Source organism: Haliotis asinina, chromosome 7 (genome assembly GCF_037392515.1).
Source record: "Haliotis asinina isolate JCU_RB_2024 chromosome 7, JCU_Hal_asi_v2, whole genome shotgun sequence".
NCBI classification, from domain to species: Eukaryota; Metazoa; Mollusca; class Gastropoda; order Lepetellida; family Haliotidae; genus Haliotis; species Haliotis asinina.
The window spans coordinates 42,462,926-42,488,525 of record NC_090286.1 but is presented as its reverse complement, the minus strand read 5'-3'; positions in this window follow the sequence as shown (position 1 = coordinate 42,488,525).

Here is a 25,600-nt window from a genome sequence, read left to right as displayed (position 1 = left end):
AATAATATTGCTGGAATATACTGGATTGTAGGGATCATCTTCATGTGCATAAAGCAGAAAACGGGCCGTATGACCGCAACAAGGCCAAAAAAGGTGATATTTATTCAGTATTGTTGAAACATCTATCACTTTACTGGACACTTCAAACAATATCAGTGTTTCCTTTCATGTTTTCTATTTGTCGACATCAAAGCTAGAAACCAGCATACCGCCGTTCATCATCTGTATGGCTGCATATCAGACCACGCCTGTGAAGTGATATGTCTGTGACAATAGTTAAGGGATACAAAGTTCCAAGATCAAACGGTCTCAAGCATTTCTTGCTCAAACTGTCATTTGGAAAAATGAATTCAAGAATATTTAATTTTGAACCAAGTGCTCTAAAATGTGTCACGGATGACGTAGACGAGAATTATTATGAAATATATTGTTAAAATGGTGAATAAGTTGCAGTGCACATACAACCATGAACCAGTCCAAACGATAAATGTCTCATATTGTATCAGCTTGTGAAAATGATTCTGATCTGGATAGTGAAAGCACTTTCACCTAGTTGCACTCCGGGCAAATATTTTCTTTTAAAACACTGTTTACTACCAAGTTCCCTCTCAGCGCTGAGATTTATCAGACATTTACAGGCTGATAGATATGGAGATAATATAATATGTGGTGACTGAAGTTCTTGATGTGATAATACTGCTTATATTCACGGAAATGGTGGTCATGGTGTCTCGATGGTGGTCATGGTGTTGTCTCGATGGTGGTCATGTTGGTGTCTCGATGGTGGTCATGGTGGTGTCTCGATGGTGGTCATGGTGGTGTCTCGATGGTGGTCATGATGGTGTCTCGATGGTGGTCATGGTGGTGTCTCGATGGTGGTAATGGTGATGTCTCGATGGTGGTCATGGTGGTGTCTCGATGGTGGTCATGGTGGTGTCTCGATGGTGGTCATGATGGTGTCTAGATGGTGATCATGTTGGTGTCTCGATGGTGGTCATGGTGGTGTCTCGATGGTGGTCATGGTGGTGTCTCGATGGTGGTCATGGTGGTGTCTCGATGGTGATCATGGTGGTGTCTCGATGGTGGTCATGGTGGTGTCTCGATGGTGGTCATGATGGTGTCTAGATGGTGATCATGATGGTGTCTAGATGGTGATCATGTTGGTGTCTCGATGGTGGTCATGGTGGTGTCTCGATGGTGGTCATGGTGGTGTCTCGATGGTGATCATGTTGGTGTCTCGATGGTGGTCATGGTGGTGTCTCGATGGTGGTCATGGTGGTGTCTCGATGGTGGTCATGGTAGTGTCTCGATGGTGGTCATGGTGGTGTCTCGATGGTGGTCATGGTGGTGTCTCGATGGTGGTCATGGTGGTGTCTAGATGGTGGTCATGGTGGTGTCTAGATGGTGGTCATGGTGGTGTCTAGATGGTGGACATGGTGGTGTCTCGATGGTGGTCATGATGGTGTCTCGATGGTGGTCATGGTGGTGTCTAGATGGTGGTCATGGTGGTGTCTCGATGGTGGTCATGATGGTGTCTCGATGGTGGTCATGGTGGTGTCTCGATGGTGGTCATGGTGGTGTCTAGATGGTGGTCATGGTGGTGTCTCGATGGTGGTCATGGTGGTGTCTCGATGGTGGTCATGGTGGTGTCTCGATGGTGGTCATGTGACCTGGGCCACGCCATGAAACTGTTACAGCGGTTAGGTAAAATCATATCTGATGGAGGATGCAACCATAACATAATCTACGAACAATCTGATTGAAATGCATTGACTGTGATCAGCAAAGATATGTGAACAGATGAGATCTAGTACACTGAAAACAGACGAGCTGCAGTGTGTGTATTTATCTTGCCGCTGAATGTGATATACCATTAAGATTAGTGGTGTTAATGTAGCACGTTGTCTTGCACACTCTGGCTGAAATATGTAAACACGTCTCCTTAGCAGCCTCCGTTGTGACTGAGTTCAATCATGAAATAAAGTATCTTAGATGCTTACGGTGGGCTTACTTTCGCAAGTTCTGAAATGATTTCCTGACCATGGATTCACTGGATTTCGATGACATTCAGTAGTAGTAGTAGCAGCAGCAGCAGTAGTAGTAGTAGTAGTAGTGGTAGTGGTAGTACTAGTGGTGGTGGTGGTAGTAGTATAGCAGCAGTAGCAGCAGCAGCAGCAGCAGCAGTAGTAGTAGTAGTAGTAGTAGTAGTAGTAGTGGTGGTGGTGGTAGTAGTAGTAGTAGTATCAACAAGCGATACGTATTACCTGCATACTCGATACACACGAGGGGACAAATACAGATGACATTAGTACCCCATATAACATAATTACATTAGCATCTCCCGATGGAGAAAGCAAGCCAGTACGAGTGTCTGACATCTTTGCACCATGATAACAGCCATTCTGTAACTTATTGAGGAAGCTCTGCGGAGGCGGCTTCAGACATTACGTCTGGTGGCATTGGTAATAAGTGCCAGGGATGATCTATTGAAGTCAAGGGGCTTGGTTAGCTATAACCGAGTTCACAGACATAGCCTGAACCATCCCAGTAACATGTGACCTAAAGCTGACTTTATCGAAAATCCTTCATTGTGATGGAAAGACGGCACAAGTTAAACTGAGCCAAATCAGCTTGACATATTGGAAGCAAGTATCTTTACAAGTGTACAGCTATTAGCCCAACTCTACTGACAGAGCCCTCTTTAAACCATAAACTGAAGATCTTTGTGTGTACTCATACTTTCACACATCTTCGCTTTGAAGTATCTGAGGCATAGTCATCATCACAGGAAGTATTCGCTAACATCCGTTATGGCGAACAAATATAGGTCGTCTAAATCTAACGTCAGCTGCTTTTATTGCACTCGGTCACGGTTCCTTTCTCGTGTGGAATTCGATTTACTTCTGGCCTGTTTTAGGTATTTCCGAGGCGAGACTGCGATATTTTAGCAAGGTGAGACCTAGGTAGATCTGTTTCTGTCTGGCTAGAGACCTTCCCACATGTCTCCAGGGGCGGGAAAGCCCTGGAAAGCCCAGTGGATATAGCGTTCTCTCGTAACACCAAAGACCCGTGTTCGATTCCCAATATTGGTAAAATGCGTGAAGCCCATTTCTGGTATCCCCGGCCACGATGTTGCTGGAATAATGGTGCAAACGCCTTAAAGCCCAACTCACTCATTCACTTACTCCGATGTCTCCAGAATGTGTTCAGACTCCAAAGATGGTCGGTCCAGATATCGCTATGTCTTTGTACACCATGTTCCACTCTAGCTGACCCTCACCTGAAAAATGCACTCAACCTTCACTCATTCCGCTCACTAAATGTTTGTCATAACAGCTATGCGATCAGTTGTGGTAAAACGTTATTGTTTCTCAAACCTGCTAACAGAGCCCTTCTAAACCATGAACATGATATCAAACCGTGTACACGAGACACAGTTGCATGTATGTACTCTGTAAATACTGCTTCGCCCGTGATAAGGATGTATATATCACGATGTCGTTAAAAGTGGATGTGTGAGTTTATGCATCACAGATGTGAAATGGTAATGGTAGCGTTTTGGCAGTCGACGGCTAATATTCCAATGTTTGGAATGGATTGTGCCATTTCTTTGGTTTAAATAATTACACAGTATAGATTGTATAGATACATTCTTCTACAGTACATATAGCTCCATATATATGTGAAAATATACATTGACATTGAAACCTATGGTGCAGAGAATGCTACATATATTTTAAATCCATGTTCGCCCACGCTAGATATATTGATTTCATACGCGGAAATTTATTTACACTTTTATCCTCATGAAGTTACGGTGAAAACAATGGTAATTCACATTCTTCAAGCATCCACATTTCTGCAAATATTTACCAAACCGCCGTTATGCTACTCTGGCACATTCTTTGTCTGGTTAAAACGAATATTTACTTTCAATTTGGTCACATCTCCAGAATTTGATTTGCAGTTTACTGACATAGAGCCACATTTGAATAGGAGCCGTTCCGACTACATTAGCTCTATCATGGCTTTATCTCCTGTAATGTACAATAAACTGTTTCTAAAGCATCAAGCAATGTAGCTATTTCGAAGTCCCACATTTTTAAGAGATCAAATGAGTCTTTGATGAGATTGGTTAGGATATAAGCTGTCTATTGTCCTATATTTGGAGTAAATATTGACCCCGGTCGAGATGTTTGACTTGATATTCCCTTTGTAAATACGATCTGATTCTTTAATATCCACTTAAGCGGGATCAATAGCTCTTGTTTCAATATGCTCTGGTGTTACCAGGTACCAAGGAGTCAACACATTTAGGGAAGAGGTCCATCATCCAACTGATAGTAACTCAGCGCCGGAGACATTGCATATGCCTGAATGGTGGATGACATGCTGTTTTTGAGCAAACAAAACACGTTAATGCCTCGAGTTTAAAAGTGTTATATACAATAAGCGTAATTTTTAAAAGTGTGAATGAGCATAGATCTTGACAATTATCATTTCAGTTAAACAAGACAAAGTATAAAATAAGAGGCACATCAACACATGAATATGTTACGGTTTTCTGTTGATAAGTAACAATGCAAATTGTAAACCTACGGTAAGTCGACAAACTATTAGAGCCCGATGTATACTTTACGCAGGTAATTAACAGCAGGTATTTAAACATAGGACCATGTAGCATCGGCAGTGAAGCCAATGTAAGGAGAAGTGAAAGAATGCAAGACGACAATGGTTTTCTTTGACCCTCGCATAGATAGATTCGCCTTTTACGTTCGAGAGAATCCATTCAGGAGCTCATTTGGTTCGCGACAAATTTTCCTCTGCAACTTTTAATACCACAGACCTGGATAATGCCTTTTCAGTCAACCCTAAGACAGAAAACTGTAAAAGAAGCATAACAATCGCTTTGAGTAATCAAATCTTTCATTCCTGTCCAAACTGCGCGATGAGGTTGAAGCACCACGCATGACGGAACGTCTGGATGACGAAAACTAGAATAGTATAAGACTACACGATTAATACTACAGCACAGACATTTATAAAAGTTCAAAAATGTTTGTCGAGGCTGACAAAGGTATACTGTCTGCAGTGTAATACGTAAGCAAGTGCTTTATGTTAAACGTGGTGTTGTCCTTAGAAGCAATTTCTTATCTTATCTGTAATTTGTACAATAAATGCCTATGACTTTGACAGTGGTTCAGACAACATTTGTTTGCTAAGCCGACAAGGACTTGTTCAGGTGTTGATGTGTGTGTTATTTAATGTTTAGTCCTGTGGAACTGAAATGATAATTGTCAAGCTCATTCATGTCTTAAGAAATACTCTCATTGTATATAACACATTTAGACTCGAAGCATTAAAGTGTTGTCTTTGTTTCAGCAACATGACGTGACCCTCGATGTACGCACATGTAATGAATCTTGCACTGAATCTGAGTTATTATCAGTTTGATGATGGACACCAGCGACCTCTTCCCTAAATGTGTTGACTCCTTGGTACCTGGTAACACCAGAGCATATTGAAACAAGAGCTATTGATCCCGCTTAAGTGGATATTAAAGAACACCAGATCGTATTTACAAAGGGAATATCAAGTCAAACATCTCGACCGGGGTCAATATTTACTCCAAATAAAGGACAATAGACAGCTTATATCCTAACCAATCTCATCAAAGACTCATTTGATGTCTTAAAAATGTGGAACTTCGAAATAGCTACATTGCTTGATGCTTTAGAAACAGTTTATTGTACATTACAGGAGATAAAGCCATGATAGAGCTAATGTAGTCGGAACGGCTCCTATTCAAATGTGGCTCTGTCAGTAAACTACAAATCAAATTCTGGAGATGTGACCAAATTGAAAGTAAATATTCGTTTTAACCAGACAAAGAATGTGCCAGAGTAGCATAACGGCGCTTTGGCAAATATTTGCAGCACCGTGGATGCTTTAAATACGTGAATTACCATTGTTTTCACCGTAACTTTGAGGAGATAGAAGGGTAAATATTTGTCACGTACGAAATCAATTTCTGTGCATTATATATCTCGCGTGGGAGAAATATAGATTTCATATCCATGTAACATTCTGTGTACTATAGGGGCAATGTATAGATACATGCACGGAGTTATGTGTACTGTAAAATAAGGTTAGATACACGCTGTGCAATGTTTTAAGCTGAAAAAAGAAACAATCCATTTCAAATATGGGATTTATAGCCGTCGAATGCCTAAACGACATGTATAGTGAAAACATTCCTCAGTGTGTTTGTATGTGGCTCCCGGGTGGAAACCCAAACCAATTCACATCTGTGATGCATAAACCTTAGTCACACATCAGCTTATAATGCCATCGTGATATATACATCTTTATCACGGGCGAAGCCTTATTTACGTACTTCATACATAGAATTGTCACGGGGTACTGGCTTTGATATCACGACCATGGTTTAGAAAGTTTTAGTCATAGTGATGTGTTAAAACAGTTGATCACAAACCTGCCGTAATTAACACTTACAACCGTTCAGTGAGTGGAATGAATGAAGGCGGCCACTGAATGCTTTATTAGGAGCGATGGTCACCAGAAATCAGTTACGCATATTTACCTATGTTGGAAATGGAACCAGTGCTTTTGGCGATAGAGGAATAACTTCAACTACTCGCTTAGCGATATCAGGACTGACCATCTTTGGGTCTGGACACATTCTGGAGATATCGGATGTGTAAAGGTTTCAAGCCAGAACGACCCAGGTTTAACTTGATCTCACCTTGCTAACCTTTTGCAAACTCACCTCAAAACGACTTAACACAGGCCAGAAGTAAATTAAATTCCACACGAGAAAGGGACCGTGAACTAGTGCAATATACCTTGCTGACATTAGATTTTAACGACCTAGATCCACCTGACGAAGGGGCAAGGAATAGCCTGGAAATGCTGTGAAAACAAGAAAGAAGAAATTGACATTCATAACAGTTTGTCGTATATCACAATACCGACTTCTAAATGCCTCTCAAGAACCTGACCTAGATTTGTTCGCCATAATAGATGTTGGCGAATACTTCCTGTCATGACGACAACAGTGCCTGTACCTCAGACACTTCAAAGACTCGTTCAGAGCCAGTTCATGGTTTAAAGAGGGCTCTGACAGCAGAGTACGGGCTAATAGCTGTACACTTGCAGAGGAACTTGCTGATATGTTTAATAAGTTATCTTTCAGTGACAATGAAGGATTTCGATAAAGTCAGCTTCAGGGCATGTATTGCCGGGCTGGGTCATGTCATGTTACATCTGCGAACTCGGTTGTAGCTAACCAAGCCTCTTGACTTCAATAGATCATCCCTGGCACTTATTTCCAATGCCACCAGACGTAATGTCTGAATCCGCCTCCGCAGAGTTTCCTGAATAAGTTATAGAGGAACTACTACGACTACTACGACTACTACTACGACGACTACCAGTACTACTACTACTTAACGACGTTTTTTTTACATTTCAATCAGTTTGTAGGCATCCACGATACTTTAATTCACGATTTATCTTTGTTGTAATGGAGTCTGATTAGGAGCATTTGATTTTACCCTTTCAGAGTGTTCAGGGAAATGCGGTAAATTAATACCACCAATCTTAATGGTATATCACACTCAACAGCATCATCTATATACATACTTCAACCCATCTGTCTTCGGTGCACCATATACCATCTGTTATATCTCACATATTTTCGCTGATCACAGTCAATGCATTTCAAATAGATTGTTGGTGGATGAAGTCATGGGTGTGTTCAGGATAATAACGTCCTCCAGCAGATGTTATTTTACCCATCAGTATCCGCTGTGTCACTTTCACGGCGTGGTACAGGTCACATGTGTGAACCATGTCCACCACGGAAACACGTTTCCGTTTATATGCCCAGCATTATCACATCACGAACTTCAATCACCATATGCCATATCAACACCACATCTATCAGTCTGTGAACGTCTGATAAACCTCAGCACTGAGGGGAACTTGGTAATAACTGAGGGAACATTGTTTTAAATGACAATATCTGCTGGACTCCAAATAGATGATAATTCGTTCACTATCGAGATCAGAATCATTTTCACAAGCTGATACAATATCAGACATTTATCGTTTGGACTGCTTCATGGTTGCATGAGCGCGACCATTCATCATTTAAACAATACATTTACTAATAATTCTCTTCTACTTTAGCTGTGATCTTCAGAGACACTTTTTATAGCACATGGAAACTAAATAAAATGCTCTTGCATTGCATTTTCCATATGAATCACTTTGAGCCTGAAACATGTGAGACCCCGTTTGATCTTGGAACTGTGTACTCCTCACATTTTGCCAAAGACATGTTCCTGAACAGGCATGAACGTGATGAACGACGGTGTGATGGTTTCTCTTTTCATTGTCGACAAATGTAATGCATGAACAGAAACAATGGTATTGTGTAAAGTGTTCTAGGATGTGATACATGTGTCTCGTAAAATCTTTGACATAATCAACGAATACAAAGCACTTAAGGATTCAATCTCACATAAACTGTTTACAGCAGTTAATGCATTTCCGCGAGTGACTATCCTGATAGAAATAGGAGCCTCATTACTTTGTTTACTTCATAAATATACATGTGGGAAGTAGAGAATAGTGTTTGCTTATAGCAAAGGTTTCCTGGCAAATATGTATGTTTTAGGCTACATGAAAGTCATAATTAATCAAGTATCTACATCTCCTGCAATCGGAAATGCTGGTTATTATAATAAATAATTGTAGTTCATCGGATAAGTAATACTTATAATACCGTCATTTGGTCGAATATCATGGGAACTCTCAGTTTTGAAGCTTGTACCCAATTACCATTTTTCCAGGCACTCTCCTAATTTCGAATTGACTGGAACAGCATGAAGATATATTGAAACGCCTACGTACGGGGCGTCAATAAAAACAGGTGCTCGTTTTGCGTTGATATATTTGTCAAAAACAAGTCGCTTTCGGACGCGAAAGCACAGACAGTACTCTAGTGCCAGTACATTTTGAAGCAAAATGTTACATCGATTCCAGAAGAACTGGAACCTCCTTCCCTGAATACATTTTACATAAATCTCCGGATTCAATTTGCAACATTAGGCAGCCAACATGGCACCAAACAATATTCACGTATGCAACGACTACGAGCATTAAAGAAGAAATTCCCAGAAAGTCGTTCTCATCCGAAAAGGATTACCTCTAAACCTTGCTTGAAGTGTGTTTGTCCAGAGTTTTTGTGATGAAGCCAATGGAATGTACCATACAAATACCTCTCCACTTCCAAAGGATGTCTGATAAAATCGAAAGTAAACACATTCGTCTGTAAACCTATGACCCATCTAAACTAAACCTTATTACCATCAAATATGTGCCTGGTCTAAGGTGAGAACTAACAAGAATTTGCATGATCGCTGTTATGTCTTTCAGTGAAGTGCTGTGGGATTGGTATGTACATTGATGTCTGCTGAGTGCGGTGATCAGTCATATGGACGATGGTGCGCCAATGTCATCGTATACAGAACTCCCTGTAGCATTCTCTAGCATGGCCTACTCAATCGATGGCCTTGTATGGTATCAAATGCGGAGAGTTTTAGAGCTATGATGAGATATTAGCTATGATTCTATTTCTTGAACCGGTGGGGGGTGTGAGAGCCTGTTAAAGCTTCCACCGAAGACCCTGGTTCGATTCCCCGCATGTGTCAATGTGTGAAGCCTAGTGCAGAGCTCTCGTATCAGCCCCAAACCAGATAGTGTCCGATCCGACAACTTCGTAAGCAAATCAGATGCCACAAGAAGTCTATTCAGTTATAACTCAATCATGTGAACCAAGACGTCAAATTGTGAGTTATGATGTGTAACGACTAGTGATCAATCACAGATATCTCTCCATTGGGATTATTATGTTCATGAATTCAAAGTAATAAATCATGTGTCTTCAGTGGGTTGAACTGCTACATCTGTCGGTGTATTAATCAACACAGCTTCCGCAGAATAACATCCTCCGATGGTAATACATATCACGTTAACTGGACATGCTGGAGGGAATGTTATGCCTTGTCACGTTCCTTCCTCGCAGCATCGCCAAAACCTGATATAGTGAATAACATCCTCCGATGGTAATACATATCACGTTAACTGGACATGCTGGAGGGAATGTTATGCCTTGTCACGTTCCTTCCTCGCAGCATCGCCAAAACCTGATATAGTGAATAACAGCTGCCATTTGTCAAGGTCTCGGGATCTTTAGCAACGAAATCTCCAAATCCAGTGTCTTGTGTTGACGTCACTGATATCAGATAATATGATCAGTATTCATTCAGATTTATATAGATACACTTCTGTTACATGTACCCTATTGTCCTGACAGTCCAACTTAAACGTCAGATCCTGATGGGTCAGTACTGAACAATCCAGTCAATTATCCAGTAGTTGCGCACTTTATTGACTGGATGTTACATTCAGTATATCTACAATCACATGTACAAATAGGTCAATTGTTATATACAAAACGTTACCTTTGCCAGTGAATTTCTTGGGATAAGCGGAAATATCGGTTTAATTACGCATAACTGTCAGTAGTATAGGGAATAGGGGTTTTGGCTCACTTTCAAGAAATGTCTCTACAAAGCCTTATTTACTAAATAAGGCTTTGGTTGGGGCCTTAGATCTTGCTACTATTACCCCTACTACAAAAAGGTTGGGTGTCTATGAAACAGTTTACCGTGTATTGGTTGGAGGTAACACTGTGCCGTACGGTACGATCAATAATTCTTCTCTTACAAACCCCCTACCCGGCCCATCCCTCAAGTAGTACAAGTTAGGTTCGTCGGTTTTCATATCCACTTTATCTATGTTGTAAGTTTTGACTGACCATATAGGATCGGTGGCCCGCTTACGGCTATCGCCCTCGTGTTCCCCCTACTACTTAACGTCTGTGCCTATGTCACGTTTATATCGATGAAACAGTTTAACGTGAACCGCCTACGATCTCTTTGGTGTTCATAATAAAGGCTTGCTGGGCTTTTTGTATCCCCTGTTCTATGTACTTTTTTTTCTCGTCCTCGCTGATAGCAGACTTACGAGACTTGGACCGAATATCTTGTTTCATTCCGTTATATTTTTTGAGTTCAGATAGGATTGAACGAAACTCCTCTTCTGAGATCTTACTGTCAGAGAGTGCCGTGGAAATTCGCTCACTCACTGTGTTCAGCTTTGCTTCGGCCAGAACCCTGATCTCGTCGTGTTTCAATGCCTTACGATTAAGTCTGCGTGATACTAACTTAAGCGCCAACCCTGCCAACCCTGCCACCCCAGCTGTTATTTCAATACCTAGCACTATAGGTGCAGCCACGATGGTAGCTAACAACCCAACGCCTGCCGCCCCTAGTCCCATGCTGGTTGCCATAAGGGTAGTGTCAGCCCCGTCCACGATATTGAAAGCTCTATTGTACTTTTTACATAGTGCTTTCCGCGTGTCACGGTCTTGTTCTAGTTGACGTTTCACATCACATAACTGCCTCAAGCGGAACCCATCTACGGTTTCCAGCGTCTTCGCTACTTCCTCTACGACTGGGTACAGACCCATCCTATAATATATATTTTGAAAGATATTTTAATTGGGTTTCAGTTAATACTCTATTAATGTATTTGAAGTCTACAAGATTTAGACTACTACTCAGGGCAATAGGTGAGAGGTCAATAGACTTTCCTGTTGTAATAAAAACCCCACTGAGGCTTATTAAGCGGTTTATAGGACCCGTGGGGGTATCCTGTTGTATAACAATACGACAATATTGGTCTAGGTGTTCTTTATACCAGTGTATTGACACCCCGGGTAAAATTTGGTGTACTCTTGAGGTGTTTTCATTGTCTAAAACCCAAAAGAAGACTTCTATGAAGAGTGTGAAAGGGGAGTATATATCAAGAGTTATGTTTAAAGAATACTTGATAAATACTAATTTATTTTTTACTACAGACCTTAACCTATTTTTTTCGGTATTAGTAGTTCCTATGAAAACCCCTTCCGGAATGAAATCCCCGACCCAGATACCGTTGTTCCTAATCTTAGAGACAAACATATTTTCGTCTATTATGATATAAGGTGAGGCGAGTGTTAAGTTGATCAGCCATTTGGGCTCTTTTAAATCTGATAACGACACCAGTCTGTACACGTTGTCTTTGAAGTGCAGGATGTATAATTCATCTTCCTCACCAGGCTGATCGAATCCCTCCGTATCTCCTAGGTCGTTAAGCGTAGTGTTGGGACGATGATTGGCCATTATTATACTATTACGATATAATTTCCAACTGGTTTTTTGATAATAATTCAGGGGTTAACTTCATACCCATGAAGTGTATGTTGTCAGGCAGGAAGATCTTGGTTAGTGATATCTTGTTTTCCACGATCACGTTGACCCCCTCCATACTGGTGTCGGCTCCAACACCCACCCACACGTAAACGTTGCAAACTTGATACTGGTGTCGTTTCACCCACCCGAGTTTGATCCCCTTCACGATCTCGACATCATTCACCGATGGTTCCCCTAGGTAGACTTTGATGATCAGTGTTGCGTTTGCCGGTAGACTCTCTAGTATCTTGACCACGCCTTCGAATTCAGACACCAACTGCAATGTCACGTTTTGTATGGCCGGTTTACTCGATAGCATGTGGGCTGCCATAGTGTTGACTGGGCTGACGACTATGCTACGTCTCTGAGTTGGGACATAAGCCACGAGCAGGGTTCCATTGTTCACGACTTTGTTTAGGTGGTTGTCTTTGTTATCCGTAAACACGTAAGGGGAGACGAGTCTAATATTGAGAAACCAGTCGTCATTATCGGGTAACAACACCCACTTGTCATCTTCGGTGAAGACGAGCATATATGGTTTGTTTTGGACGACGGTAGTGCTCTCAACATCGTCTAAGTCGAACAGTTTACCACCGAACGATGGGTATATTATCCAATTATTATCACCGGTGTTGACAAGGGCGTACTTAGTGTTGACTGTTGCTCTTGTGGTATCTATCATATCACTTAGGGTTCCACCGGAGGGGATTTCAACGCGTTTGTAAATGTTGTTTTTCAGTTGCAAGGCGTACGATTTACCATCTACTCCGGGAGCGTCGAAACCGCGCGTGTCTCCGAGGTCGGAGATCCCGATATTGACGCATTTTTTCACTCCGGGCCCTTGTGCGCTGGTCATTTTACATGAAGCGTTAAGCTGAGGTATCCTATATTTACAGGATTATGATTTATATCTAACACCGATATTGTCAGCTCAGGTATGTTGCCCTGGGTTAATCTCTTATACTGCCGTGGTGAAAACGACTCGGTTCTACCGTCGTTGTATTTCTCAGTTTTCACCGGCACTGCTCTCAGTATAGTGGAAGGGTGACCTCCTTGAATGTTGTGCTCACCTGATCGAGATGAATGTACAGCTCTCGGTACGGTACTAGGTCGGGTAACTTCGTGCCTGTGACGGTTGTTGTTGGTTTTATCTCGTCAGGAGACATACCGAGTATCCTCGCTAATGGTCGGCCTAGCCTTAAGGGGTTTCTTCCGTTGTTGATTAACACCACTGTGCCGTTTGAGTCGTTCATCTTGAGTTCGGCTCCCAGGGGTTTGAAGACCTCGTCGTTTAGAGAGCACACGCTGTAGTAGCCGTCAGTTATCTGACTGCGAGTTCCACTGATGAACAGCTTATTGTTGCTGGCGTTGATGTTAGTCCATTGCGGTAGGTAGGTGATATCGCTGAGTGCGACTTCGAGTTGACCTGACGTGTTATCGATCGCGTGCGTCAGCTGAACGGCCTCACCGCTCGTTATTCCTGGAAGTGTTATGTACATATTATAATATATGAATTATATATTATAATATGGATTTAGCACACTTGAAAATCGTGGTGAATGCAGATGGTACGGGGTTTAAAACAACCTTTATTAATATCTTTGAAAAATATGTCGTGTCCGTTAATAACGCGCAGGCGGTGGTAAACTGGAATCAAAACCCAATGCAGTTTTGGCAGAACCAACTCAACTTTGCTGTGTGGTGTGCGACGACAGGGTCGGGTGTGACACCAGACTACGGTATAGACGAACTGAGTAAGGCGGTTATTTTGTTTCATATTTATTATCAAACGAGACGAATATTGAAGGAAATAAGTGCTCCTCTTCCCCAAGATAAAGCGTGGAGTATGACGAATAACCCCTATGATAGACGCGCTTATGAACGTATTTGTGGGGAGTTTGAGATTCCAACGAATAAAGACTTTCGCCTTCCTGGTGTGAACCATGGTCTCGGTATAGTTCTCGTGTACTTCTACAGGTCCGGAACATATTATGCCGGTTCTAAAGATGGTTCATACAACCCAAACCGGCATACATTTACAGGCCCCACAACGAATGAAAAGATCCATGTCAGCTGTATAAAGCAAACCAATCCTGATGCAGCCACAGCCTGGACTAAAATGATCTCAAAAACATCGAAAGAATTCACTCGTGCTGGTACAATACGCTTGAACGACTCGATTCGAACGTACGTGTGGGCGCTGTTGGGTGCGCAGTCGATGACGCGTTCCAACATCCTCGGTAAGGGAACTGCTTACGACGCTCAGACACAATTCGTTTCCAACGTTGAGGATGCTATCAATTCTCCAGTTGATCTCCCGAGGGCCATCGACCGTTACCAAAACGTGTTAGAATATGCCAGATCGAAAGTCAATTACGTGTTCGGCGTGGGGTTGTACATGGCTCCGAGTGATATGCAACTGAGAATAAAAAAAGTGGTGGGTTATAACAACAACATAGTCATAGCCACGGCGGACCAAAAGTTGGGTATCAACCCCGATATTAACACCCCCTATATCCCACACATCCCACCACGTGAAAAGGGTATAGTGGCGCCACCCCCGGAGTCTAAAGTTCAACCAACACCACACCCCCATATTCATGTGGGGGTACCCCCCTATCAGCAGCATATTGATAATAAAACAGCCCTAGTGGTTGGTGGGGTAACTTTGGGACTTATTTGGTTAAAGATTTCTTAGCCGCTACGTACACCAGACCCGCCACGGCGACGATGGCTGCCCACAGGTTTTGACTGAGCCACATGGCAGTTTTAGACAGAGCGCTCAACAACCACGAGACGATGCTACCCAGGATGCCGGGAAGGGCTTCGGCGGCTTTACCAGCCAGTTTAGCTAGGCCTTCCCCGAGTTTTTTTATCCAGTCTTTAACACCACCGCCTGTGGGAGTGGGAGTTCCCCCGCCGGCAGGTGTGGGGGTTCCCCCTGTCAGTGACACCACCAGGGTTGATATGATGAAACCCAATGCAGTTAGAATGCTGACGATGGTGATCCCTTGCTCCCGGAACAATATCCGAATCCTGTTGGCTAAAGTTGTATCCTCGTTCAGTATTCTATCGATTGTTTCCCGAATGCGACTGATCTGGGATCGAAGCTGTTCACGATTCGAGGAAGCGGCTTCCAATCGTGTACGTCTCTCGTCTTCTAAATCACGTAGTCGTTCATTGATACGACGCTTCATATCATCGTTTTCAGTTTCGTTGAGTTTGGTTTTTTCCTTAGCGATGTGCTCGTCGATTTCGTTCAGTTTCCCCATGTTGTTCACGAGTTCTCCACGCACGCGTTTCACGGCTTCGTCTAAGCCGTGTAGTTCCCTTACCGGAAAGTCAAACCCCGGTAACGGTTTGTCCCAGTAGGTGCTCAACAGTTTTTCTATGCTGTCCGAGGCTTCTGTAGCACGCTGTGGTGTCATTTCATCTCTAATGGTGAGGTGGGATCTGGTAGCTTGCAGATCTTCTTTAACGGCCTTAGGTATTGCACCACCGTAATCATTCATGTTTAGATTTTTACGGATAAATTCGACACCATGGCGGCTGGCTAGAGTTGACAAGGCCAGTGGTTTTTTATTGCTCTTGTTAAAGAGGTCAACCCCTGGGTCAGACTTAAGGCGTAGAACACCCTTTGTATCAATAAAAAAATTCTTATGGTATCGACCCTGTGGTTCAACGTAGTTTTTGTCTCTTCTTAAACTTTCGTAATAATCATTTACCGTTGTTTCCAAGAGTTCTTGGTTCAATGGTGAACTAGTAAATGAGGTCTCCTGCTCATCATCGAATGCCTGGGCACTAGCGCCCGGCATCTCCGCCATATCTATGTCTTCATCCATTAGTATTAAAAATATATTTCTTTTATATAACAATGTACGGCAGAAAATTAGATCCTTTCAGAAGATTGAGAGAGCCATTAGGCGCCAGAGCCGTGCGACAGTCGGTGACCATCACCAACAATCCCAGCAAGATAGACCAGAATCAAACTCTGCTGGTTAGATTTCCAAACCTTGGTGAGAATGACCTCATTGTACCAGGCACTGTTCGACTGGCGTTTAATATCACGTTGACCTCCGACAATGACAAACGCGAGCTAGTGCGGAACGTGGGTCGAGCTATCATCAAGAAAACGACCGTCAAGATCAGCGGTAACGAGGTGCTGAGCATCGACGACAGCGACGTGTTTCACTGCTACAAAGATCTCTGGAAAAGCGAGAGAGAACGAGTCAATGATGTGTATCAGGGCATCAGTAAATCAACCCGGGCGCGCATAGGGTATGTCTTCACGCAAGACCAGCAAGACAAGCTATCGGACGGTGAAAAGGCCATCGCTCGAGCATACGGGAATCGATTCTGCGTGCCGCTCGACTTCGAGTTGCTCACGGGACACGCGCCGTTTTACCAGGCCGCGCTGGGTGATAGGCTCGAATACGAGCTCACGTTTAACGACTATAGCAAAGTAGTGCGTACGCCGAACGGTGATGAGGCCAGTTATGCCATAGACAACATCTCTCTGGAGTTCGACATGGTCACTAGCCCGGAGCTGGCCAGGCAGGTTCGAAACCAGTACTCTGGGAAGATGACTATCCTGTACGATCGCGTACTGAGGCATAGATCAGTCGTGCGAGATAAGAGCGACACTGTGTGGAATATCAACCTGAACGTGCCGGCGCGATCGATGAAAGGTATCCTGGTCGTCCCCGTGGAGGATTACGATCCATTCCAGAGGGACAGCGAGAAGTTTTTCAACCCCGAGATTGAAAAGGTGGAAGTGACCATCGAGGGCGTGCCCAACCAGCTGTTCAGTCATGGTATGAGACCACACCAGCAGTGGGATGAGATAAAAAAGCTACCAGTGGGGGACTACATAACAAAGGACCTGGACCTCGGCTCCGTGCAGATCGGTGAATACCTGACCACCAAGTACGCCCTATGGTTGGACATGCGATCCACGGATGATGATAAACTGCACGGTAGCGGGCGTCGTATAGATAACGGCAGCGAAGGGATAACCATCCAGATTACTAAGAAGGCTCAAACCGCTGGTAAGTTGAAATTATATCTGTACGTTATTATGGACGCGCAACTTAATATAGACAATGGGAGATTCGTGCAAGCCATCTACTGATGGGGGTACCCCCCCACACCCCAGGGGTACCCACAACTACCCACTGACCCACACTGCGCTATAGTGTGCGGGCAGACTGGCTGTGGGAAGACCGTTTTCGTGTTGGATATGTTGGAGGGTTACTACAAGGATGTGTTCGATAACATCATTATCATGTGCCCTACTCTGAGCATGAATAAAACGTACGCGCGACCTTGGGTGATGACGGACCCCGACGTACACAAAATCGACCCTGGAACACGCCTGCAGGACTGGTTGAAAGCTCTTCACGAGAAATTTAAAGGGGAACCGACGCTGTTTATACTGGACGACTGCAGCGCTAATCGCGAGATAACAAAAAAGAGAGACATGCTATCGTACCTGGCCTTCTCCGGCCGGCATGCAAATCACAGCGTCTGGGTGCTAACGCAGAAGTTCAACTCGGTGTTGAAAGACCTCAGGGAGCAGACGCGATGGGTAGCCTTATTTCACTGCAAGGACAGGGATTCGTTTGAGGAGTGTTTGAGAGAGAACGATGTGATGAGCAAATTAGAACGTGAACGGGTGAAGAAACAGCTCGCTGAAACTAAACACGCTAAGCTCGTGCTAAAGACCGACCAACCAGTAGCATATAGAGTATGCTAAGCTAAAGCTAAGCAAAGTTAAGCAAAGCTAAGCAAAGCTAAACAAAGCTAAGTATATAGCTATGATATTTGAAGTATTTGTCGTGTGCAACTTAACCTTCATTTCTCTGTGTTTTGCCTGCATCGGGTATTATATAGTTAAAACTAAATCTTACTTGTTATATTATAAGATGGAGTGTGAGGAATTGCTCGAACAATTGTCGTTGGAGGGTTCCCCCACGCCGCCGGCAGGCCCCACTGATGATAAGCGAGAGAAACTGGTGGCGTTGGCTGTTGGCGGCAAAGCCAAACATTACTTTGGGGACTACACTCCGGATAAAATTCACAAAATGTCAGCCGAAGAAATCGATAAGCTGTACGCTAGATACGAGTCCCGGCTCGGAGCAGAAATGACAAAGACAATAGGATCGGCTATGACCCAGATATACACCGGTATTGTATCATACTTCTTTCCCATTCCACCAGAGCGCCGACTTTACCTGTGGGAAGACCTCGAGAAAGACCCTTTTATCGAACACGCCGTGAGCTCTATCAGCTGCGGGCTGTACCACAAATATGGTATGTTGTTGGCTCCAGTGACGGCGGCGATTATCACGGCAAAACATTGTCAATTTGAGAGAAAGAATAATAATAATAGTATAGATGGATGCTGCTCCCGAGGTGACGGAAGTGACACAGGAACCAGTGAGGGAAACCCCTCCCGAGGTGATACCCCCTACAGTGACCCCTTCACAAACAGTAACCAGACAGAAGAATCCTAAGAGAGTAGCTGCCGGTAAAAAACGGTGGTGTAACCAACATAAAGTGACCAACCCAACCCGACTGTTGTTGGCTGTAGGCGTAACTGCTGCCGTGGTTATAACAAGGTTATACGTGGGGGTACCCTCCCACAGTGAGCCACCACCCAACAGTGAGCCCCCCACCCCCACGGTAGACCCGCATATCATGTTATAATTTTAATATTTTATATCATATACATAATGTCTGAGGGGAAAACGTTCGTCAACGACGCATACCACGCCACAGTGGTCGCCAGTCTAGCCGTAGGGTACGCTCGGTTGACTAAAATGGTGCTTAAACAACCAACTATCAAGCTAGATTTCAACCTGCAGGATATGGGTATGCTCATAATGAACCTTGGTATGGCGATGGCCACAAAAGACATCCTAGTAAAACAAGGAATAATACCTGATAATATAATGAAATAAATATAGGGATGGCCACGATAGCTATGATGGTCGGTGGGGCGTTAGTGAATGCCCTGGCATTTTCCGGGAGTAATTTCCTCTTCTCGAAACTACGAGATGATCACGCGGCTGAAATACAGGAAGAAAGGAAGCGGCACGATCTCGCTACTGAGAAATTACAAAGAGCACAGGACGAGTACGCTAAAAAACGCCTCCAGAGGATCGATTTTATTAACGAACAACTCAAGCGTGAAAACCATGCCATTAAAACATTCTACGATGTCGATGAAGCAATGAAAGAATACTATCTACTAACTGGTAAACAATTGGAACCGCTCAATAAACCCACACTCGCTCAGTACTACACACCATCCAAGGGACAAATGAATCGTGAACTGGGCTTCATAGTGTTGGGTATAGCAGCTACTGCGTTGGTTGCGAAGCAATTAAATTAAAATACCTATATAAGTAAACATGAGACCCGCTCCATACCGATGCGAATACATACTTATGGGGAAGACCGAGGCCTGTGGTAGGAAATGCAGGAATCAGGGGTTCTGTTGTTTCCATATGGGAAGTCCTAACTACACGTGTTCTGTGTGTGGTATCGGGGTTAAAGGACACTACTGTCTATGTAAAGCTCACGGAGCGAACGTAGTCAGACATCAACTCATCTACGAGAATAAAAAGGGCTACATAAAAGAACGTAGGCGACTGCTCAAGATAGACTCCAGTGCGTGAAAGGGTTACCTCCCTTTACTGTGAAGCAATTAGACATTGGTTCTCTTAGGTGTAAACACAATGTCTACTGTACGCGAGCTGAAGAGGGTCGCAAAACAGAGAGGTGTGATCGGGTATTCTCGAATGCGGAAGTCAGCATTGTTGAGATTACTAGGTTTAGAAGCCCCTCCTACAGTAAAACAATTAAAAGCTCAAGCAAAACAGCTTGGATACACGGGTTATTCAAACCTGGGGAGAGCCGGGTTAACCGCATTGTTATCACATGCCCCCGTAGCACGTCCCACTGTAAAACAACTGAAAGCCGAGGCACACGATTTTGGTTTAGGCGGGTATTCCCGTATGAGAAAACCACAGCTTGTAGAATTATTACGACAGAATAGAGCTATTGACCTACAGTTCGTGCGCACTGAGCGCGCTGTAGGCAACTATTTGAGAGGTTGGCGCATGCACGTTGATAGAAACATAGACATTACAGATATCAAGCCTCTGATAGCTGATAAGGTCAACCAGGAACTAAATAATCTAGGAAGTATCAAGTTTCAGATCACAGTGAAAATGTCGCTCGATAAGCAGGTTGGGAGTACCACTGAATATGTTCAGCCTTACTTCCGAGGTCAACAAGAGGTCGCCACACATACAGAGACCATTGATACATCAATCGATACCAGTTTTCAGCAGATACGAGAATACCTAGAACGCTACACACACTTGGGGTCCGGGTGGGTTGTAGATAAAATCGATAATGTCTATCTAGACATAGCTAACGACGTGCCGTTCAGAGGCGGATCATACCTAGCCTTGCCTCCCTACTATAGGAATAAACATGCCATAGTAAACGTTAAGAATAGAGGAAACGATTGCCTGAGGTTAGCTATCAGGTCAGCCTTATTTCCAGCTGGCACTAATTCAGATAGGCTTTCTAGCTATCCCCAAGATGATGGGCTCAATTGGGATGGTATAGATGAACCCACCCCCATATCCCAGATCACTAAAGTAGAAAAACAGAATAATCTGGCTATAAATGTTTTTGGGCACGAAGGTAACACAACAATAGTACACAGGGTCAGCCCGGTGAAGGATCGCCAAGTTATCAATATATTCATGATCCAGCGAGGTGACAAGTATCACTACACATGGATAAAACACTTTAGCAGGCTGTTGTATGACCAATCAGCATACAAAGGAAAGACCCACTTCTGTGAACGATGTCTACATGGCTTCACCCGAGCTGATTTATTAGAATCCCACCGGGATGATTGTCAAGGTGTGGGGCATACGGCCATACGAGTCGACATGCCTAAGGAAGGTGATAATATCCTAAAATTCTGTAACCACAAGAACCAAATGTCTGTGCCTTATATCATATACGCCGACTTCGAAGCCTTAGTTGTGGGGGATACCCCCAGTGGTGCCGCCGGCGAGGCTCCCATCACCCACAAGACACAAGAGCATAAAGCCTGTTCGTTTGGATACATTGTCGTCCGTTGTGACGGGGAAACGAAAGCTCCGGTAGTATATAGGGGGCCTGACGCGGCTGAAAGGTTTCTAAAGTGTTTGCAGGAGGAAGAAAAAATTATTAGGAATGCATTATATAAAATCGCTCCCATGCGTCTGACCCGAGTCGACAGGCTAGCCCACGCTAGTAGCACTAACTGTCACATGTGTGAATCACCACTTAACGGTGATTCGGTGAGAGATCACTGTCACATAACTGGTAAGTATAGAGGCGCCGCTCACAACGCGTGCAACCTCAAGCTTAAAATCAACCCTAAGACAATAAACATCCCCGTTGTCTTTCACAACTTGAGAGGGTACGACTCACACTTGATCATGCAGGCCATCGCGAAAATCGATGGTAATATAACGTGCATCCCCAACAACATGGAGAGATACATCTCCTTCAGCTTAAACGGACTTAGGTTCATTGACTCGTTTCAGTTCCTCCTGTCGTCACTCGACAGTCTGGTCAAGGCCAACAATACCTTCCCTATCACCGATCGATACACAGACGCCGAGACTAGACCCCTGCTTATGAGGAAGGGTGAGTACCCCTATGAGTACATGGATAGTTGGGCCAAGTTCACCGAGACCAGACTACCCCCTATTGACTGCTTTTATAGCAAGCTGAATGAGGCGTCCGTCTCACGAGATGATTACTCGCACGCGACTAACGTATGGAATAAACTGGGTTGTAAGAACCTGGGTGATTATCACGACCTGTACATGAGGACAGATGTACTGCTGTTAGCCGACGTGTTTGAAACGTTTAGGCGGACATGTTTCAAGCAGTATAAACTCGACCCCGCATGGTATTACACCAGCCCAGGTCTGTCGTGGGACGCCTTGCTTAAAAAGACCGGAGTTAATTTGGAATTGCTCACAGATTACGACATGCACCTATTCATTGAGAAAGGCTTGCGAGGTGGGATTTCCATGGCATCCAAACGATACGCGAAAGCAAATAATCAATACGTGAAAGGTTACGATCCTAACAAACCAACCAATCACATTCTCTACCTCGACGCAAACAACCTGTACGGCTGGGCCATGAGTCAGTATCTACCTACAGGGGGATTCGAATGGGTACCTCACGTTGATGTTATGGGGGTTGCACCAGATTCAAACAAAGGTTATATCCTCGAGGTTGACTTAGAGTATCCCAAGGAATTACACACATCGCACAACAGCTACCCCCTGGCCCCCGAACGTATGAGGGTTAACCCAGACTGGATGTCTGAGTACCAACATAACTTGTCAGGTGGTCGTGTGACAGACGTTGAAAAACTCGTGCCTAACTTAATGAATAAGACCAAGTACATCGTTCACTATCGCAACCTACAGCTGTACCTGTCGTTGGGTATGAGGCTGACCAAAATACATAGGGTGCTCATGTTCGACCAGAGCCCATGGATGGAGCCCTACATCAGAATGAACACAGACCTACGAAAAAAAGCCACCAGTGATTTTGAGAAAAATCTCTACAAGCTCATGAACAACTCGGTGTTTGGTAAGACTATGGAGAACCTGAGGAAACGCGTGACCGTGAAGCTGGTTCGATCGAGTGAGGAAGACAAGCTCAGGAGATTGATAGCCAGTCCGGCATTCAACCGTAGTAAGATATTCACAGACAACCTGGTTGCCCTACACATGAAGAAAAGCCACATAAAATTCAACCGGCCTGTTTACGTGGGGATGAGCATCCTCGATTTATCCAAACACCTGATGTACGACTTTTACTACAACGAGCTCAAGAAACAGTACGGCGACAGGTGTGAAGTGCTGTACACTGACACGGATTCCCTGCTGATGGAGATTCGAACCGAGGACGTGTACGAGGACATGAAAAAACACCTCGATTTATACGACACCAGCGACTACCCTAAGACCCATGCCCTACACAGTACGGTAAATAAAAAGGTCCTAGGTAAAATGAAGGACGAGTGTGCTGGCACGCCCATAGCCGAGTACATAGGTTTGAGACCTAAGATGTACTCCATACTGAAAGCCGACAATAGTGAGATCCGGAAGGCTAAGGGGGTTAAGAAGTATGTGGTGAAACAACACATCAAACACGCCAGATTCAAGGAAGCCCTGTTCAAGACCCGTACCTTTAGGCATAAAATGAACACACTTAGAAGTGATGGACATAAGATATATGGACTGACTATAAACAAGACGTCCCTGTCGCCTATGGACACGAAACGTTGGATAGCTATTGATGGGATAAACACATACGCGTATGGACATGAAAAAATTTGAGGCTATTTACTACAGCCCGCGTGGGTACTGGAAAGGAGCTAGCGCAGTAGATAAGCTAGCTAAAATAGCGCGAGTACCCCCGGAGGAAGCCAAAGCGTGGCTTGAAAAACAAGCCCTGTGGCAGATCTATTTGCCGGCACCACGCTACGTGCCTAGAAGGAGGTTCGGTATTAACATACCTAATAGCGTTCACCAGGCAGACCTACTGTTCCTACCCCACGACAAGAGGTACAAGTATGCCTTAACCGTAGTGGACGTAGCTAGTCGTTACAAGGAAGCCGAACCCTTGACCACGAAAGATTCGGCTCAGGTAGCCAGAGGATTCGAACGCATATACAAACGCAGCCCGCTGACGTGGCCAACAGAGCTGCAAGTTGACCCCGGACGGGAGTTCATGGGTGCCGTGTCACAACTGCTAGCCAAACACGATACAAAGATCAGGCGTGGCACGGCCGGAGCCCATCGCAGCCAAGCCATAGTTGAGAGATTTAATAGGACTTTGGCTGAGCGCTTGTTCGGCTATCAGTATGCTAGGGAGATGGCCACCCCTGGAAAACGATCGACTGAATGGGTCACGAGGTTACCCAAGGTGGTGTCGGCAATCAACCATGAAGTCACCCGTCTCACCGGTAAGAAACCGGCAGACGCTATCAAACTAAAATCAATAGTTGCAGAGTCGGCCGCTCCATTGCGTGGGAAGGAGAAACAGATACCAGATAGGGCCCTAGTGAGGTATCTATACCAGCCGGGGGAACACGAGGGCGATAGCCGTAAGCGGGCCACCGATCCTATATGGTCAGTCAAAACTTACAACATAGATAAAGTGGATATGAAAGCCGACGAACCTAACTTGTACTACTTGAGGGATGGGCCGGGTAGGGGGTTTGTAAGAGAAGAATTATTGATCGTACCGTACGGCACAGTGTTACCTCCAACCAATACACGGTAAACTGTTTCATAGACACCCAACCTTTTTGTAGTAGGGGTAACAGTAGCAAGATCTAAGGCCCCAACCAAAGCCTTATTTAGTAAATAAGGCTTTGTAGAGACATTTCTTGAAAGTGAGCCAAAACCCCTATTCCCTATACTACTCTGTCCACAAGAATATATTCTGGACTAGAATGTTTCTTATGTTTATTTGAAACACAGAGATGACAAGAGGAGAAATCTATTTTGGCAACATAGACTGCATAACCAAAGAAAACATACATACATTATTGGTGGTGGCAGTGAATGGTTATTCATGGTGAATATTTAATGCCATGATCATAGATCAAGTTCTGGTTTGGTCAAATCCAGTTTTGAAGTGTATACTTTCTTTTAACCGACATTTTACATGAGGTTTCATGTGGAACGAGATTTGCTTATCAGTAGAAGATACAGGAAGATTTATTTGGCAGACTGAAGGAACAGGTCATATGCAAGTACAGGACAATGTGATCTTCGGTAGAGGTCACTAAAATGAATCATGCTTTAAAATAAACGGATAACGTGTCCTGTTTTACAGTTGCATCAAACCCTCACGAGTGACCCCTAAAACTATATGTTTGGGCTGATACGAAAGCTCTGTGCTAGGCTTCACCTATTAACACATTGTACACATGCGGGGAATCGAACCCTGGCCTTTGGCGGAAGCTTTAACCACCATACTGTCCCACCGATTCCAGAAATAGCATCATAGCTCATAGCTCATCATAGCTCTAAAACTCCACGCATTTCATGTCATAAAAGACCATTGATTGAGCAGGTCATGTCATACAAAAGAGAATGTTA